A 17,514-nucleotide genomic window follows, 5' to 3' on the forward strand; every position below is an offset into this window, starting at 1 on the left:
TTCACTGTAGCAAATTTTCTGAGCAAATGAAAGTCAGGGAATTTTCACTGCTATAAAAATCCAATCCTGTTGCAACGAAAATCAGATTAAACACATTTGACAATAATCAAGTTTCAACAGTCAATGCAATCACATATTAATTCCAAATCTCTATATACAGTAAATATATATATATATATAAACATGTATACCACCACCGCCTTACCCAGCTTATGTGAACTCCTTACACGCACAAGGCAATATCATTATGTGCACTCCCTCACGCACATTTCAATATCACCATGCGCACTCCCTACATGTACATTTTAATATCATCACACGCACTCTTGCCTACATCATTACTGGCATGTGCACTCCCACACCGTACACCACCGGCACCATCAAGTGCACTCCCACACCGTACGTGCACGGTTATAGCTATTATATAGCATTATCACTCAAAGCATAATACAAATATCCACATAATATAGAACACATAGTTTCATTATATCACATATTTTACCACATAAAAACATTTCATCAAGGGCTTGTTCCCATGCACATTTTGAGGAAAAGTTTGATAAAACATTTCAGGTGATTCAATTAAACACGTACGCATTTATCCCAAAACATTTTAATGCAAGTTCACTCACCTTACGATAGCGGGATATTACATCTCTATTACTTCGGAGGCGTATCTAGCTATTTCTACTTGTCGATCGCTCGTTATTTCCTCTGTCACGCCACCACAGTGTACTATCTTTACTTTTGCTTCCTAGCAACAATCCAAATTCAATATTTTTAGTGTACATCGTTTATACTTCTCTTTTTCCTTCAATCATGAATCCTTATTCAACTAACTTATATCTTGACACATTTTTTCCATAGTTGCCTTTATCCTTTACTTGTGTAATTCTTTAAATTATAATTACTGGCAACTTAATTATGACTCTAACACCCATATTAACCTTTTCTAGCAATTTTCATTCAAATTCGTCTTATATTTCCACACATAATCCACATATATGGCAGCAACAATCATCCTCACTTTCACTCAATTATTTCCAAGCTTACAATTAATAAAATTACCGTCCAACCATACCCATGACATCATAATAACCCTACATATTGCACACAATCATTCTCACCATATTAAACCAATCATAGGCTTCAAATTGTAGCATTAAGCTTACCACTTGGTTTTAGCTTGGATTTCACTGAACAAAATTCATAATTTCCTTACACCCATGGGCACCATAGCTTATGTTTCTTGAATCTTGAGAACCACTTGATATTTTTTCAATTACTCTAGAATAACTCATACCCAAGCCTCTTACTTTTCTCTCATTTCTTTCCTTGGCCGATTCTCTCTATTTTTCCTTTCAAATGCATTGTGGCAAGGTGAAATGGCATGGGAGCATGAAAATGGCATTGGGTGGGTGAAAATGGCATTCTGAGCATGAAGGTGGAGGAGAAAATATCTTTTGGCTGGAGATAAAAACCAGCCATGGGATAAGGATGAAGAGTCAAAGCTTCCAAAGGAAGCTTTGACCACTAATAGCAAAATTACTATTTTACACTTCAAGGTTTTCACCTTTTTTAATTGTATCCTCCCACAATCTTTTAATTTCAATTTCTTTCCATTTTTCTTCCTTAACACTTGTATCAATAAAATATCAAGTTTATGCTTCAACACGGTATCACCGCAATATTTCAATATTTACTTACCCGTGCTAGCTTTATTTAATAAAGACACGCGGGTCCCATTAACGTCATTTTTCTCTTAAATTTCCTCGTTCTTCTTCTCCCCCACTTAGATTGACCATGTACTCCTTCATAGAAAATTTTGACCTTGAATGAAATATTAATATTTTAATATTATATTATTAATAAAATATTATTTTATTTCAAAATTTTTCACTTGTCTCCTTGGCACCAAAAATATCTTATTATGCCCTGATTCACTTTCGAATCACTTTTGATATCGTTAATTCATCCTCAATAAAAATATTATTATTTAATTTCTATTGCTTCGCGTGTGGAATATTTTATTCCAAACTATGCCTTTCACCCTGCATCACTTTTAAACACCTTAATTAATCTCAATTGGCATTCGATTTATTAGCCAACATATCAAAGTACGGGGTGTTACACAAAATTCATAATTTCCTCACACCCATGAATACCATAGCTACCACAAAATGATTCCCGCATTATTCCTCCAAAGATTTAACCAATCAGGATCTTAAAACACAAAAATCCTTACCCTATGTTTCTTGAATCTTGAGACCCACTTGATATTTCTTCAATTACTCTTGAATCACTTACTACCCAAGCCTCCCACTTCTCTCTCCTTTCTTTTTTTAGCCGATTATCTCTATTTTTTTTTCAAATGCAAGGTGGTAAGGTGAAAATAGCATGGGAGCATGAAAATGGCGTGGGAGCATGGACAAAAAGAAAATATCTGCTGGAGAAGATAAGAACCGGTCATGGATAATAAAGAAAAGAGTCAAAGCTTCCTTTGAAAACTTTGACCAAACTAATGCAAAATTACCATTTTACCCTCCAAGGTTTTCACCCTTTTTAATTGTATCCTCCCATAATCTTTTAAATTCCAATTTCCTTCTATTATCATCTTTTACACATTTACAACCGAAACATAAAGTTTGTACTTCAACGCAGTGTCCCCATAATATTTAAAAAATTTACATACCTGCGCTAGCTTTATTTAACAAGGACATGCGGGCCCCATTAACGTCATTTTCCTTTGAAATTTCTTCTCTCTTCTTCTCCCCCACTTAGATTGACCATATACTCCTTCATGAAAATTTCGACATTGAATAAAATATTAATATTTTAATAATATTTTATTAATAAAATATTATTTTATTCCAAAAATTTCCACTTGTCTCTTTAGCACCCAAAATGTCTTATTATGCCCTGATTCACTTCCAAATCACTTTTTATCTTGCTAATTCTTTCTCGATAAAAATATTATTATTTTATTATTATTTTTTCACGCGTAGAATATTTTATCCAAACCATTCCTTTTGCCTTTCATCACTTTTAAATACTCTAATTAGCCTCAATTGGCATCCGATAAGCTTTATTAGCCACCTTATCAAGATACAGGGTATTATAATTTAATAAAGGTGCGCGGGCCCCACTCGCTCCATTTTTCTTCAAAATTCTTCCTTACTTTTTCTCCCTTACTTAAACTAGCATATAGTCCTCCTTCATGACTAATTTTAACAATAGATAAAATATTAATATTTTAATATTATTTTATTAATAAAATATTATTATATTTCAAAATATTTTTTTACCCGTTACCACTCTTTGGCACTTAAATTTATGTCAATTGACCCTTCGTCTTATCAATAAGGTCCTATTAGCTTCTATACGAGGGTACGGGGTGTTACATCTCCTGTCAACACTTCACTTAAATCTTTTTTATTCTCTCTTAACTTACTAAATGTGTTCTAATTTATTTATAAGTCTCTTCTAATGTTCTTATCAAAATATCTTTTTCAACCAATTCACTATATTCCTATGTCAATTGAATTAAAGAAAGACTTATTAAGCTTAGACTCTAATATGACTACATATGACATGTAAGTATATTCTAATCTTACACGCAAAACAAATCAATCAATGAACTAATTAAATTTGAGTATATGTTATTTCATCCAAGGCTTACACTAAACTCCCTTTTCCAAGTTGCATTTAGGTTACCATATCAATCTAATTGGTGGCCATTCAATTAGATGCATTAAGCATAATATTGAAATAAACAACTCATAAACCATCAATTACAAGAAAGAGAGAATATTAAAAATCCAAACTACATGTTAGGTTCAAAAGAAGAAGATGAATGCCGATGCTGTTGGTATATGCCCTTGGACCAATTAGATTGATCAAGGAATATATATTATCATTTAATGCATACTTAATCACATAACTATATATGATAAAGGTTTTCCTTCATGTTAGTGCAATAATAAGGAGTTACTAAGTACTAATTGGATGAAGCCCATGGAACATAAAGGCTTTGCAAGAGAATTGTAAAGTTGTTACAGTTATGAAATCACTATGCATTATCCTAAAATTGTTCCTGGCCATTGTATTATCAAGATAGGGCATTGACAATGCTCAAAGACTGGTACATGCTAAGCTTCCTTACTTAGGAAGTAAGCAATTGATCTCATAAATTGAAGTATATGGGATACTTAAGGATAACAAGTAGGTGCTTGTTAAAAAACAAGTTCAGTGAACATGACCCCCTATGAGAACTCCATTTGGTATTTCACTCAAGTGTCTATAGAATATGTTTTCATGTGATAGTCATGCAATTAGTCTTTGGACTTGAGACGCCAAGTCTTCTTGTATGGGGAATGACATACTTTGATTTCACCCCTACGGGTCTGTAAGCGACTAGATGCCTAAACAGGGTGTTTTGGGATATGCCATGAAGCATGCTTAGGTGAATGAGTGGTCAAGAGAGAATTCATCAACCCAAGTGATATGAGGGGATGTTTCTGTAGTACCCCATACCTTGATAGGGTGGCTAACAATGCTAGTTTTAGGTTATTTATATTTATTTTATGTTTTGATAGGCATAGAATCAAAATTAATTTCAATTGGTGAAGAAAAGTGCACAATGGACTGTTGCCCTATTTGCATATGTTTTAATTTTTCAAGTATCTCTCCCACTAAACAAGTCCAAATGACATGATTTTTAGACCATTAGAAAGCTAAGAGGTAGGGATACAACTGTGATGTTTACCACTTTGCCCAGTTCTAGCAGTAAGGTTGTCAAAATCTTTGTTGAAGTGATAGTACTACGCTAGAGGAACATAATTTGGTAGAACCTTTGAGCGTCGCGGTGCTAGAAATTGAAAGCCGTGGCCCTCACTATAATTTCAATAAATAACAAGTTTATGGGATTTTTGAAGCTAGGGATTTTGGGGGCTATTTAAGGGACCTTTGTTAGAGAATTTTGGACCTTTTCCTAGTGTCAAAAGAGTAAAAAGATTGCACAAGAAAAGGAAGAAGACAAGTGGCCTTGTTAAGGGCATTATTGTAATTGCATGAGAAATTAGACAAGCTTTAACTATAAAGATCTCATCTTTTCCAGCAACTTCTAAATTTCTCTAGCAACTTTTTCTTCTTCTTCCTCCCATCTCACGTTTCACTCCTCTTCCATGAAAGCTTCTCCCAAGCCTCCATCACTCTCTCAAACTAACCTTAATTTTCATGCTTTAGACACCCTATTGTGGGGTTCTTCATACTCTTTTACTCCTTCACCTTAAACAAACCCTTAAAAGTCTTTCTTCAATACTTTCTCTCACTAATTGAACTTTGTAGAGAGAGAAAAAGAGGTTTCATGTTAGCTTGAGGACTCTTAGGAAAAAATTTCATTACAATCACAAAGGTAAGTGATGAATTATGACTGGTTTTAAGTTGCTGATGATGGCTACCAATTAGAGCTACGAGTTATGTTATTTGCTGAAATTGTTTATCTATTTCTAGTGTTACTAAAGTAGAGAAACAAAAAAGCCAATCAAATGGTAATCGGAAGATAGATAGGAATGGCTATTGAAGCTTGATTTGGGAAAGAACTTTTGGAGTGATATTAATGTAAATTGGATTGGTTATGATGTTTTTGAACGTGATAGGTTCCAACAAGGCTCCTCAGCCCCATTTGGACCATTAGGGAGGTTAGAGTCGATTAAAGGTTCAACAAATACCGATGAGTGAACTTGCATTAAAATGTTTTGGGATATACACATTTATGTTTGATTAAATCCTCTAAAACGTTTTATTGGTTTTTCTTCAAAATCTCGCACTGGAACAAGCCTTTATGAAATGTTTTTATGTTATGAAATGGATAATGTGATGAATCCATGTGTTTTTGTATAATATTGATATATATATATAAATATATACTATGTCATAAATGGTACATTATGTGACAAAATGCAATCATGCATGTGCGGGGTGAGTGTGCACCTATCGATAATCACGGTTGTGAGGGAGATGGATGGTGATATTGCCCATGTGCACGATATGGGGGGATGCACATGATGGCATTAGCTGTGCACGATGTGGTGGGATGCACATGATGATGATATCGCTTATGCATGATGTGGGGGGATGCATAAAGCGATCATATTGCTTGTGCACGATGTGGGGGGATGCACACGATGACTCTAGCTTTGTGCACGATATGGGGGGATGCACATGAGCTGGGTGAGATGGGGTGTCCAGCTATGTGCACGATGTGGGAGGATGCTGTCAGGACCCTAATTTATGGCCATGACCGGCGCATGGGCCCAATGGACGTAGTCCACTAAGCCCAAGCAAGCCTAATAGTCCGACGTGTTCATCATTCCATCATAAATAGTAATAGATATTGCCAACTCGTATTGGCATTTCTCATTTATTATATACATACATTGTCTACAACATGTATTCCAATAATGTACATTAGGTTCGCCTATACATCTCAAAAAGAAGACTTGACTTCCAGCGGAGGGACTCGGACGAATGTACAGCTACTGAATGCCGAGACACCTACCGAAAAGATGGGTATAAGTCTACAAGGACACCTCGTCCTAGTTACCGGCTGCCTCGTGATCTGAAAACATGAAGTAAAAAAAAAACGGTGAGTATAAACCCAGTGAGTGAAGAAGGAAGGGAACAAGCATACCATAAGGAATTTTTAATGAAATCATGATGCATTCTTTTTCAAAACAATGCAATTTGTTTCTATTCTTATTAAAAATCCCTCATCAAGCCCTTAAATAATTGATCATTTAAAAATCATGAATCCATACACAATGAACCATTTGAAGAATGAAAACTTCAATATTACACAAACAAGTAAAATAAGACAACGAATCTTCGCTGTAGCGGAAAGGCATTCTCGCTGCAGTGACGTTGGGATTTAGTTATTAATCGAACGAGGGTTTCTCAACTGGCCGAGGATTTCTCACTAAACCTCCTCATTTTAAACTTAACTCATTTAATCCTTAATGTTAGAAGTCCATGCTCTGATATGGTAGCAAAGAAGTGAAAGATAGGACAACGAGAATGCCTTTTCGCTGCAGCGACATTGGGATTTAGTTATTAACCGAACGAGGGTTTCTCAACTAGCCGAGGATTTCTCACTAAACCTCCTCATTTTAAACTTAACTCATTTAATCCTTAATGTTGGAAGTCCATGCTCTGATATGGTAGCAAAGAAGTGAAAGATAGGACAGCAAGTGAACAAGATAGGATACCAAAATAAAAAGTTTTTCGCTGCAGCGAAATTTCTACCCAAAAACAGAATGTTTTTCGTTGCAGCGAAATTGCAACCCAGAAAACAGAAAGTTTCCCGCTGCAGCGAGAATGCATTTCGCTGCAGCGAAAAGCTACAGTGTCATTCTCGCTGCAGCAAAAATGCATCCTCGTTGCAGCGAGTTTTTGACCAGTATACCCCTCCAAATCAGAGAGTTTCTCGCTGTAGCGAAATATAGGGCATCAATGCAAAATTTACCTTTCTCCCAAAGGAAAAACCACCCTGCCAAAAGGTCCAAACCAACATAAAAACACATAACAATTTCTCAAGGTTTAACATGTCAAGTTTCACATGCGTTACAACCATAACCCATTATCCATCAATTTCCTATAACACACATATTTACATATATATATATACATATATACCCATCATCATCATCACACCATCCCATCATCATCATCACCAGCTCATGCGCACTCCCTACTCGCACATGGCTGGGTCATCACCGGGTTATGCACACTCCCTACTCGCACATAGCCGAGTCAATATAATTACACAACATTATACTCAAGCATATATGTATATCAACATAATGCAGCCACATAGAAATCCATAATAATCACATTTCATAACATAAACCTTTTCTCAAAAGCTTGTTCCCAAGGCATTCATTTTCATGAAAAATTGTATAAAATCATTTAAACACTTTGTCAAATCCATCATATTCCCAAAATCAGTTTTGAAGGTAGTCCACTCACCAATTGATTGTAGAACCTTTAGTTGACTCAAATTCCCCTAATGATCCAATTGGAATGATGGTGCTTCCTTAAAAACCTAGGATCACATTAACATAAACAATAGATTAATTTACACACTATGAACTCTAAAATCTATCTCTTAGCTAGTTTTCAATTGCCACTTTAAATGGCTATCTATGTTCATTATCTTAATCACTAAAAAGTAATGAACATACTAAACAATAAAATAGCTCATAAATCACAATTACTAGCCATTTTTTGCAGCTAAAAATCAAACTTGGTGCATCACTCACCCTAGGGTTCCTTTGTAGTTGGATTCTCTTCCAATAGCTTCCAAATCAATGGAGTGATTCTCTTTTTCTCTTTCTAGAATGCCCAGCTAGTGAGAGAAAGTATGAAAACAAGATATTTCAAGGTTTTTGAAGTGAGAAGATGAAATAGCACAATGGTTTATGGAAGGGTGCACCAAAAGCATAAAAATTGGAGCTAGAGATAGAAAGTTATGGAAGATTGAAAATCAAGCTTCCATGGAGTTTGAAGAAACGTGAGAGAGGAGAAGGGAAGAAGAAGACTAGCTGCTAGAAAATTCAAGAAGCTGCTAGAAATTCAAGGTATTTATAAGCAATCTTATCTTTTCCTTTAAAATTACGAAAATGCCCCTTCACCAATTAACTTACTCTCCTCCAATCTTTTATGCAATCTTTTTGCTCTTTTAACACTGGGACAATATCCATAATGGTCTAAACATGCTCGGGTTCATAAAAACTTAAAATTTTAACCCGAGGTGAAAAATGACCATTTTGCCCCTGTTATGAAAATTGTTGAAACTTATAGTTTTCTTCGTGTTTTCATCAGCACACATCATTTATACTGTCTTATGCCTATTTAGGCCTTAAAATATCATAAAACTTTCTTTTGTAAGCTTATTAGAGAAAATGACAAAACTACCCCTAGCTCATATTATTACATCTATACTTACTTACAAGCCTATAGAAGTTGGGGTATCACAAATGTACATGAGTTGGGTGAGACGAGGTGTCTGGCTATGTGCACAATGTGGGGGGATGCACATGAACTTGGTGAGATGGGGTGTCCGACTATGTGCATAATGTGGGGGGATGCACATCAGTCGGGTGAGATGGTGGTGTATGTGCTTATATATTTATATTTACTATATAGAGTTGTTTGTATTTAATATGTGATTGCATTGACTGTTGAAAACTTGAGTATTGTCAATGTGTTCAATTTAATGTGCAATGTGGCATGAGTGGATTTTTTCGATGGCAGTGAAAGCCCTTTGGATTTTATTTGGCCAAAATTTTGTTGTAGCAAAAATGCCTTTTCGCTGTGGTGAGAGTCAATCTATTATGCTTGACTTGCTTGAACTCTACTAAAGTTTTCACTTCTCAACTTCTTTGTTGTTCGTGACTCTTTCGTTATCAAGTGACTAAACGACCAAGGGTTTGAATGAGGGGTTTTTAAATAGAAATAAACTAAATTGCATTGTTTTGAACTTAAGTGCATCTTGATTTCTAAACTTTCCTTATCGTTGCTTGTTCCCTTCATATGTTCACTCACTGAGTTTATACTCACGTTTTTAAACTTCATGTTTTAGGTTCTCTGAGTTAAAGGTGACTGTATCCTAGGACGAGGTGCTCTTCCTTATCCATTGCTCGGTAGGTTTGTCATGATACTAAGTGTTAGCACCCATGCCTAGAGTCACTCTGCTAAGGTCAGAGTCTTTGAATGTGTACATGTAAACTGGATGTAACTTGCTAAGAATCATTTGCAAACTATTTATGTATATTTCGATTAATGAATACCATTATGAGCATATACCTGAATTTTATGAATTGATTTCAATGAAGTTGTTATTTGAACATTATGATTTATAGATCTTAAAAAGGGAGTATGGATGATACATGGACTAATGTACAAGTTCATACATGAAGGCTTAGTAAGGCCTAGTGGGCTTATGCCTATTGGGTCCTTGTTCCGGTCATGGCCTGAAAATTGGGCTATAACAAAGTTGGTATCAGAGCTCTAGGTTCAGTCGAGTCCTAGGGATTCTCATGTCAATCAACGGAGTTGTCGGAGTTAATGTAGAGTCTTGTTTATGGCTTGTGACTGCAGCACAAGTCATAGGCAGTAGGCTATATAAACTCTTATTCTTAATAACCTACCCTTTTGCTAACCTCATATAAAGGTCATAAATGGTACCGTCGTCGGAGTTTGAGATATCACCCGAGACATGAGCTGTTGTTGGAAGATTTTAAGTAAACGTTCCTAATAAAAAGGTTAGTGTGATGGTATATTCATCAGATTAAGGATGGAGGGAAATGTAACTGGACTAATAGGTCAGTAATAACTCATTCATTTGGTGGAGTTATAACTTGAGCCCATGATTGTCAATGGGAAGAAAATTGGATGGCTATGGATTATATTTGAGGTCAATATAAAGGAGCACATGTGATAAAGGTAATAAGGGGCATACTTGATCGGAACGAATAGTGATGGTTGTAATTCACTTAAAGTTTATAACTTTGAGTATTGAAGGAGCTGTAAACCAATACTTATGAGCACAAAGATAAGTGCATTACATTAATTGAGCTTGTTATGCCCATACATAAATGGTGTTGGGCTTCTGAAATATTTTATCTGCTAATATGTATTGAATATGTGTATAGTAGCTTAGATGGAGTTAGTTTTGATTTCAATTAAGTAATTGCGAGATTCCAAGGTTTGATTTGAACTATTATGGTGTAGGGTTATAAATACATGAATTAACTCAAGGGTGAAAATCAGTGATTGTTGTTATTGATATGTGGTCATGAAGTAAAAGGCTAGTAAACAACTTTGCTCTAAGGATGAGCGTAAATTTTTCTATGCTTAGCGTGAAGTCAAAGGATTAAAGGGTTAGTTGTGGATTTAGTTGCTTGAAGTTAAATGACTTAGAAATATTGATTTTAGTCTAAATGCCATATGGAGTCCTATATTTGAGCTTGATACACAAATTGCTTTAAAGATCAATTTAGGAGTCTATTTGGATTATGTAAACTATGATGAAAATTGTCATAGCCCAATTTTTGGGCCATGACCGGCGTAAGGGACCAATGGGCTCAGCCTACCAGGCCCAAGCAAGCCTACTTACATGATCTTATATGTTAATCCATATTCCTTTAGAATCCGAAATTCATAATACTCAATTACAATTCCTTTGGAAACAACTCATAAAACCTAGTCATGTATTCATAATGGCATCATCAACGATTATATACATACATATAATTTAACAAGTGAATCTCAGCCTTTCACAACTAATAGTCATATACACATAATTAGAACTTGACCGTCAACGGAGTGACTCTAGATGGGAGATATGACTACTAAATGTCAAAGTACCTACCCAAAAGATGGGAGTACATGGACACCTCAATCTACGTCTCAACCACCCCTAAATCTGAAAACATGAAGTTGAAAACATGAGTACATACTCAGTGAGTGAATATAGGAAGGGAACAAGCAATTACAAGGAATGATTTAGAAATCATGATGCATTTAAGTTCAAAAACAGTGCAGCCTAGTTCAAGTTCTTATTAAAATCCTTCCATCAACTCCGGGTTATTAAATCATTTCATAATGAAGGAACCATATTTAGCAGGAAATCGGAAAGAGAGGAAATTTCCAGCAATCATCCAAGCAAGGCAGTATAAACAGAATGTTCTTGTTGTAATAAAATCAATTCACATGTAAATGGGAAATTTTCAAGATTTATCATGCCATATAATCACATTATAATCATAATCTTTCTATCGCATATACATATGCTTGAGCATATATCAATTAATATACCACCACACCTCATCTAGCTCATGTACATCATCATCGACATGTGCACTGCCCACTCCGTACATGCACGGTTGCAATTATCACGATAGCATTATTACTGGCATGTGCACCGCCCACTTCGCACATGCATGGTTGCATTTGTCACACAATGGTACCATTTATGACATAGTATAAATATATATCATTATACAAAAACATATGAATTCATCACACTATCCATTTCATAACATAAAAACATTTCATAAGGGCTTGTTCCCATACAAGTTTTTGAAGAAAAACCAATAAAATGTTTTGGAGGATTTAATCAAACATATATGTGTATATCCCAAGACATTTTAATGCAAGTTCACTCACCTGGCAACAATGAGATTTTAAGTCGCTATTTGTTTGGAGGTGTCTCTAACTATTTTCACTGGCCGGTCGCTCGTTATTTACTCCAGCATGCCACCATAGTTCTCTAACTTTATCTTTGCACTTCCTAGCAATAATACGAACTCAATATATTTAATTACATACGTATACAGGCAGCAGTTCAATCAATCAATCCTTACGCAAATTTATATTTTCATCCTATCATGAAACCATCTTCAATTAACTCACATCTTAATACATTTTTACCAAAATTACTTACATCCTTTGCTTATGAAATTCCTTAGATTATATCACCGGTAACTTATTTATGATATCACGTGCCTACTTCAACCTTTCTAAATAATTTCTGCCCAAATCCATCTTATATTTCCACACATAATCCACATTTATGGCAGCAACAATTATTCTCACTTTCACTCGATTATTTCCTAGTTTAAACGTATCGTTATCTATCTAACTTTCAATACTTTGTTTTCCAATCCTCCATCTACAATATTCCTTTTTCATTTCTTTCAAACGACATGCCATATAATCTTAACAATTTTCAACTAGCTTATGCAAATCTATCCTTTCAACAACCACAATTCCCCACAATATTCAACTAACCGTAGGCTTTAAAACATAGTGTTAAGCTTACCATTTTCCTTTTCCACTTTGAGTCCTTCATGTACCCATGGGTTTATTGGCTTACATGTTATCAATTTTTCTCTAATCAAGCCAATCTTTGTTGCCACAAGAGATTTCTCTAAGTCACTAATTCATTTTCAAAGACTACTCAAGCCAAAAACAAGAATTCTTACCGTTCCTTGCTTGAATCACCAAAACCAAGCTTTTTCTTCCTTTCTCTCTTTTTCTTTCTTCTTCTCCTAGAGTTGATATGTGTTGGAAATTGGGGTTAGAAGTTGTAACTTTGGTGCACAAGAAGTTGGGAGAAGAATGAAGCAAAAAGAGAAAAGAAATGAAAAGAAAACAAGGAAATAAAATGAAAGACAATTAGCTTTGCATGGGAGAATGAGAGAATGGCGTTGGAAGCTTCAAGAATGAAGAAGAAAATATCTTGCTAAGAGGATAAGGACTGTTTTGGGCTGATAAAGATGGGAGTCAAAGCTTCATTTGGAAGCTTTGACCAAACTTTATGCAAAATTACCATTTTACCCTTTAAGTTTCTTTCCATTTTAATTTAGTCCTCGCAACACTCATTTAACTCCAATTTCCTTCTATTATCTTCTTCTACATATGTACAAATAAAGTATGAAGTTTGTACTCCAACGTAGTGTCCCTATAATATTTAAAATATTTATTAACTTACGCTATCTTTACTTAATAAAGACACGCGGCCCCATTAATGTCATTTTTCTCCGAAAATTTTTTCTCATTCTTCTTCTCCCCCACTTAAGATGCCCATATACTCCTTCTTCATGAAAAATTTTGACACTAAATAAAATATTAATATTTTAATATTATTTTATTAATAAAATTTTCTCTTGTCTCCTCTTGTCCCCTTGGTACCCAAAATACCTTATTATGCCTCAATTGACTTTTGAATCACTTTTTATCTCGCAAATTCTTCTCCAAAAAAAAATCATTATTTTATTATTATTTCCTCGTGTGCGGAATATTTTATCCTAAACCAATCTTTTCATCTTTCATCATTTCTAAACATTATAATTAATCTCAATCAACATCCAATAAGCTTTATTAACCACCATATCAAAGTACGGGGTATTATAGCCTCCCCCACTTAAATAGAATTCGTCCTCGAATTCACGTCGGTGTCGAGTTATCAATCTCTCTCTATGATCTTATTCCTTTTGCTTCTTCATAAAGAAATTTTGATCTATGAACTTCATTACCTTCAATTTGACTAGAACACTTTACAAGATCAAGGTACGTATCTTATATCTATTATCATCTTTGAGTCAAAACCACGGTACCCTTCTCAATTATTCTTTCTTATCAATAAGATCCCAAGTATGCCTTTAATTCCATCACTAACCTCAAACATATCTTTATTTCGATTCTTGTCAAACCTCCAATCATTCATTCACCTCGTTTACCTCCAGTTCGACTAGAATGCCTCATGTTTGTTATCATCCTTTAGAATCAAATCGATGGTAGCCTTCACGATCATTATCTCTCATTTTAAGATGTTGAGTACGCCTTTATCACTATCATTAAATTTGAACCATAACTTTATCTCAATCATACCGATTTTAATCACATATTATACTTACTTATGTATGCCTAATCACCATCTTATTATTTCACTCCTTCCCAAACTTCTCGACATTCATTCATTCATCTTATCCCCATACACTATTATGTAACTTGTAGCATTATAAACATGCCATATTCATTTCTATACATAGTCTCAATGTCGAGAAAGGTTAATGCCTCTAATTATTCCCATATACTTCAGGTTTATCTTGCATTTACACCACATACTTCAATTATTCTCACATTATGGATTACATTTCTTTAATCTCATTTCTCTGACTATTTTTCCCAAACTTTCTTATATCATCATAGTTCAACTTCTAATGGGACTTCTTGCTGTTGTACCATCTATACAACTCATCAAATACATAAAGTTCAAATCTCAAATTACTGAGAACAATTCTTCACCTCAGTTGGTCAAGTCATCAATTTCACATATATGCATGCACATATGTTTCCAAATGTCAACATTCCTCGTTACACATAGATCCATGTGTTCACCTGCCTTGGACTACATTTCCTTTTATTCATCCGCATCCCTATCCAAGATTCAATATAATAATCCTCATAGTTCATGTCAACGTTCTCATATTTAATCTATGAGCATTGAGGTATAATCAATTTTAGATTACCCTTTTTTATATGTTTAAATCACCGTTCCACTCGTATCTTACCATAAGTTATCTCTTACATAATCCATAAGAATTCTCATTATGCTTATGCATAGCTTCACATCCTTTTCATGCCCATACTTTCTTCTTATCATTTCCAATTTTACGCTTAAGTTTCATTGTACTATATATCCTTGCATCACAATGTCATTAATCACATCTCACTTACTAAATGTCATTTGCATTAAATTGCAATCCGGTATTCATATATGCTTTATAATCTCGTTGATCTTTCAAAGGTTTATCTTTATTGGATCATTGCATCTTATGCAATACCACAATCCTTAAAAGTCATCCTTATTTCTCAATTATTCTTCATACCTCTAACATATATATTATATCCTTGTTGCATTCCAACTTTAATGAGTCACTTAAAACTTAGACTGATTCGAATTGTGCATGCCTCAAGCTTTTTCGAATTCCAATTTCCATACTACATTAGGAAGTTTTCATTATCGAGCTTCGTTATCTAGATTGTTTTCAATCATCCTTTGTTCTATTCTTCCATACTAATGTGACATCATTCTCCCTAAACCAATCTGTAATTTGTACTTGAAACTGCAAGACTTGAAACAAGGTCCTCCTTAAGTACTTTTTGATGTCAATACGAATATCACTTTTAGCTTAGGTCTTCCTCTTTATAACCACATAACGTAACGCTTGCTTTCACAAAATCCATAGCAAAACTCCTTTTGAGTATTTCTTTGGGGATACCTATCTTAAACTTATGTCTCACTGCATGTGATCACTCAATCCGTGACTTAGCCGTTAGGATCCTCAGCAAATTTAAAAAATCCCACCTTTTATACTTACCGTGTATGATTTATAATTCTTTATCAAAGATGTTTGTGCATTCTTGAAACACTTAGTCTCTTATTTGCTCCGTAACATCTCGAGCATATCATTCTATAGACATGCACTTATTCTTAAAGGTATATAAATACGTACTCATCCATTCAATCCCCAACTTATCTTCATAGGTTTCTAGGGTGCCACACAATTAGCCTTATGTTGTTACTAACCCTTTTCATTTAGCTGAGTCAAAACAAGAATTGTAAATTCTCATAATGATATTCTGGATAAACCCATTTGCTATACCACCCTTGTAATCCTTCATTCACACTTTCATTACTTGGTATTGACATCCTTTACCCATCTCTCATATATTCATCTAAATCTTCGCTCACTTTTTCCTTAGCCTTTAACAAGGCTTAATCTCTCGTCTTCTTTATTTCTTAGGATTTGACTTTGGTCAACATATTATCCATCTTAATACTTCACATGGTATCTTATCTTAATGTAGCCATCTCAAGAATCTTTCAATTTCTCTTTTAATTATATGCCCATATACAAGGCGATAAAGAAACTTTTCAATTCATTCATGTAAACATTTTTCAGAACATTTAAAACTCCCAAATAACAAAGCTCAATGACCAATGACCATAATTCAACTTGTAAGCTCATTATCATGGCACTCCCATCTTGCTCATGCATCATAGACATAAGGTATTCGTAGCGCGAGGTGCTGGACAGTTAGTGTTGCAACGTCGTGGTTGCTGGACATAGGATACTTTCAACGTTGTAGCGCTAAAGAGTTAATGCTATAGCGATGTGGCTACTGGAAATTTCTTCCACGAATAAGTTCTTCCATCTTTAAAGTTACTACAGGGATCATGCTCCACCATTTGGCTCTCTTCTAGGCCTATACCACAATTCTCATGACTAGGTGTATCTTCTCTTTTGTTTATCATATGCACCAAGCCGAGTCAATATTTTCAAACTTATTTTATCCTTTAACATTTACCTTTAAACAAAAAGTCCCACCTTAGGACAATCTTGCCATATTGTGCATCAAATTCTTAATATATAATACCACACAAAAAAATATTCAACATTTATGACATTCCCCAATTCTTTAACATTCACAATTAATTGTCTTTCTTATCTGTAACTTAAATTGTTTTGTTAACTTTCAGTACAAATGACAATGAAAATAGTTCATCTTGCTCCATGCTCTACATTCACAATCTTTATTAAATCAAGGATTCAACTTTTCTCAAGTTCCATAATTGCCTCCCTTAGTCCATATTTGTGCCAAATTATCATCTTATAATGTCATGGCATCATTTTATAATCCCCTCCATGCTTAAATTACAATCCTCGACTCAATCACATCATCCATTCTAAGTGTCACCTATAGCCTCATTGATTTCTCCTATATTTTTCCAAATTGTAACTGCAACTGGGATTTCAAATTTCACCTTTCAACGATTAATTGGTAATCATTTGTCAGGTCTCGTAGTTGTTTGTACCATTAATGACTTTCTACGTCGATCCTTAATAATTATCTAAGGCGACCAACCATGCCACTAAGGTGAAT

General features: G+C 34.6%; 1 long non-coding RNA gene across 1 annotated transcript; it reads right to left on the reverse strand.

The window, feature by feature from the left end:
• LOC108661703 lies at window positions 11,218–13,084 on the reverse strand. Its single transcript, XR_001927477.1, has 3 exons — window positions 13,047–13,084; window positions 12,229–12,352; window positions 11,218–11,485 (listed from the first exon to the last, which is right to left on the reverse strand). It is a non-coding gene; the product is annotated as an uncharacterized LOC108661703 (long non-coding RNA).

This window comes from Theobroma cacao, chromosome 4, assembly GCF_000208745.1.
Source record: "Theobroma cacao cultivar B97-61/B2 chromosome 4, Criollo_cocoa_genome_V2, whole genome shotgun sequence".
Lineage (NCBI taxonomy): Eukaryota > Viridiplantae > Streptophyta > Magnoliopsida > Malvales > Malvaceae > Theobroma > Theobroma cacao.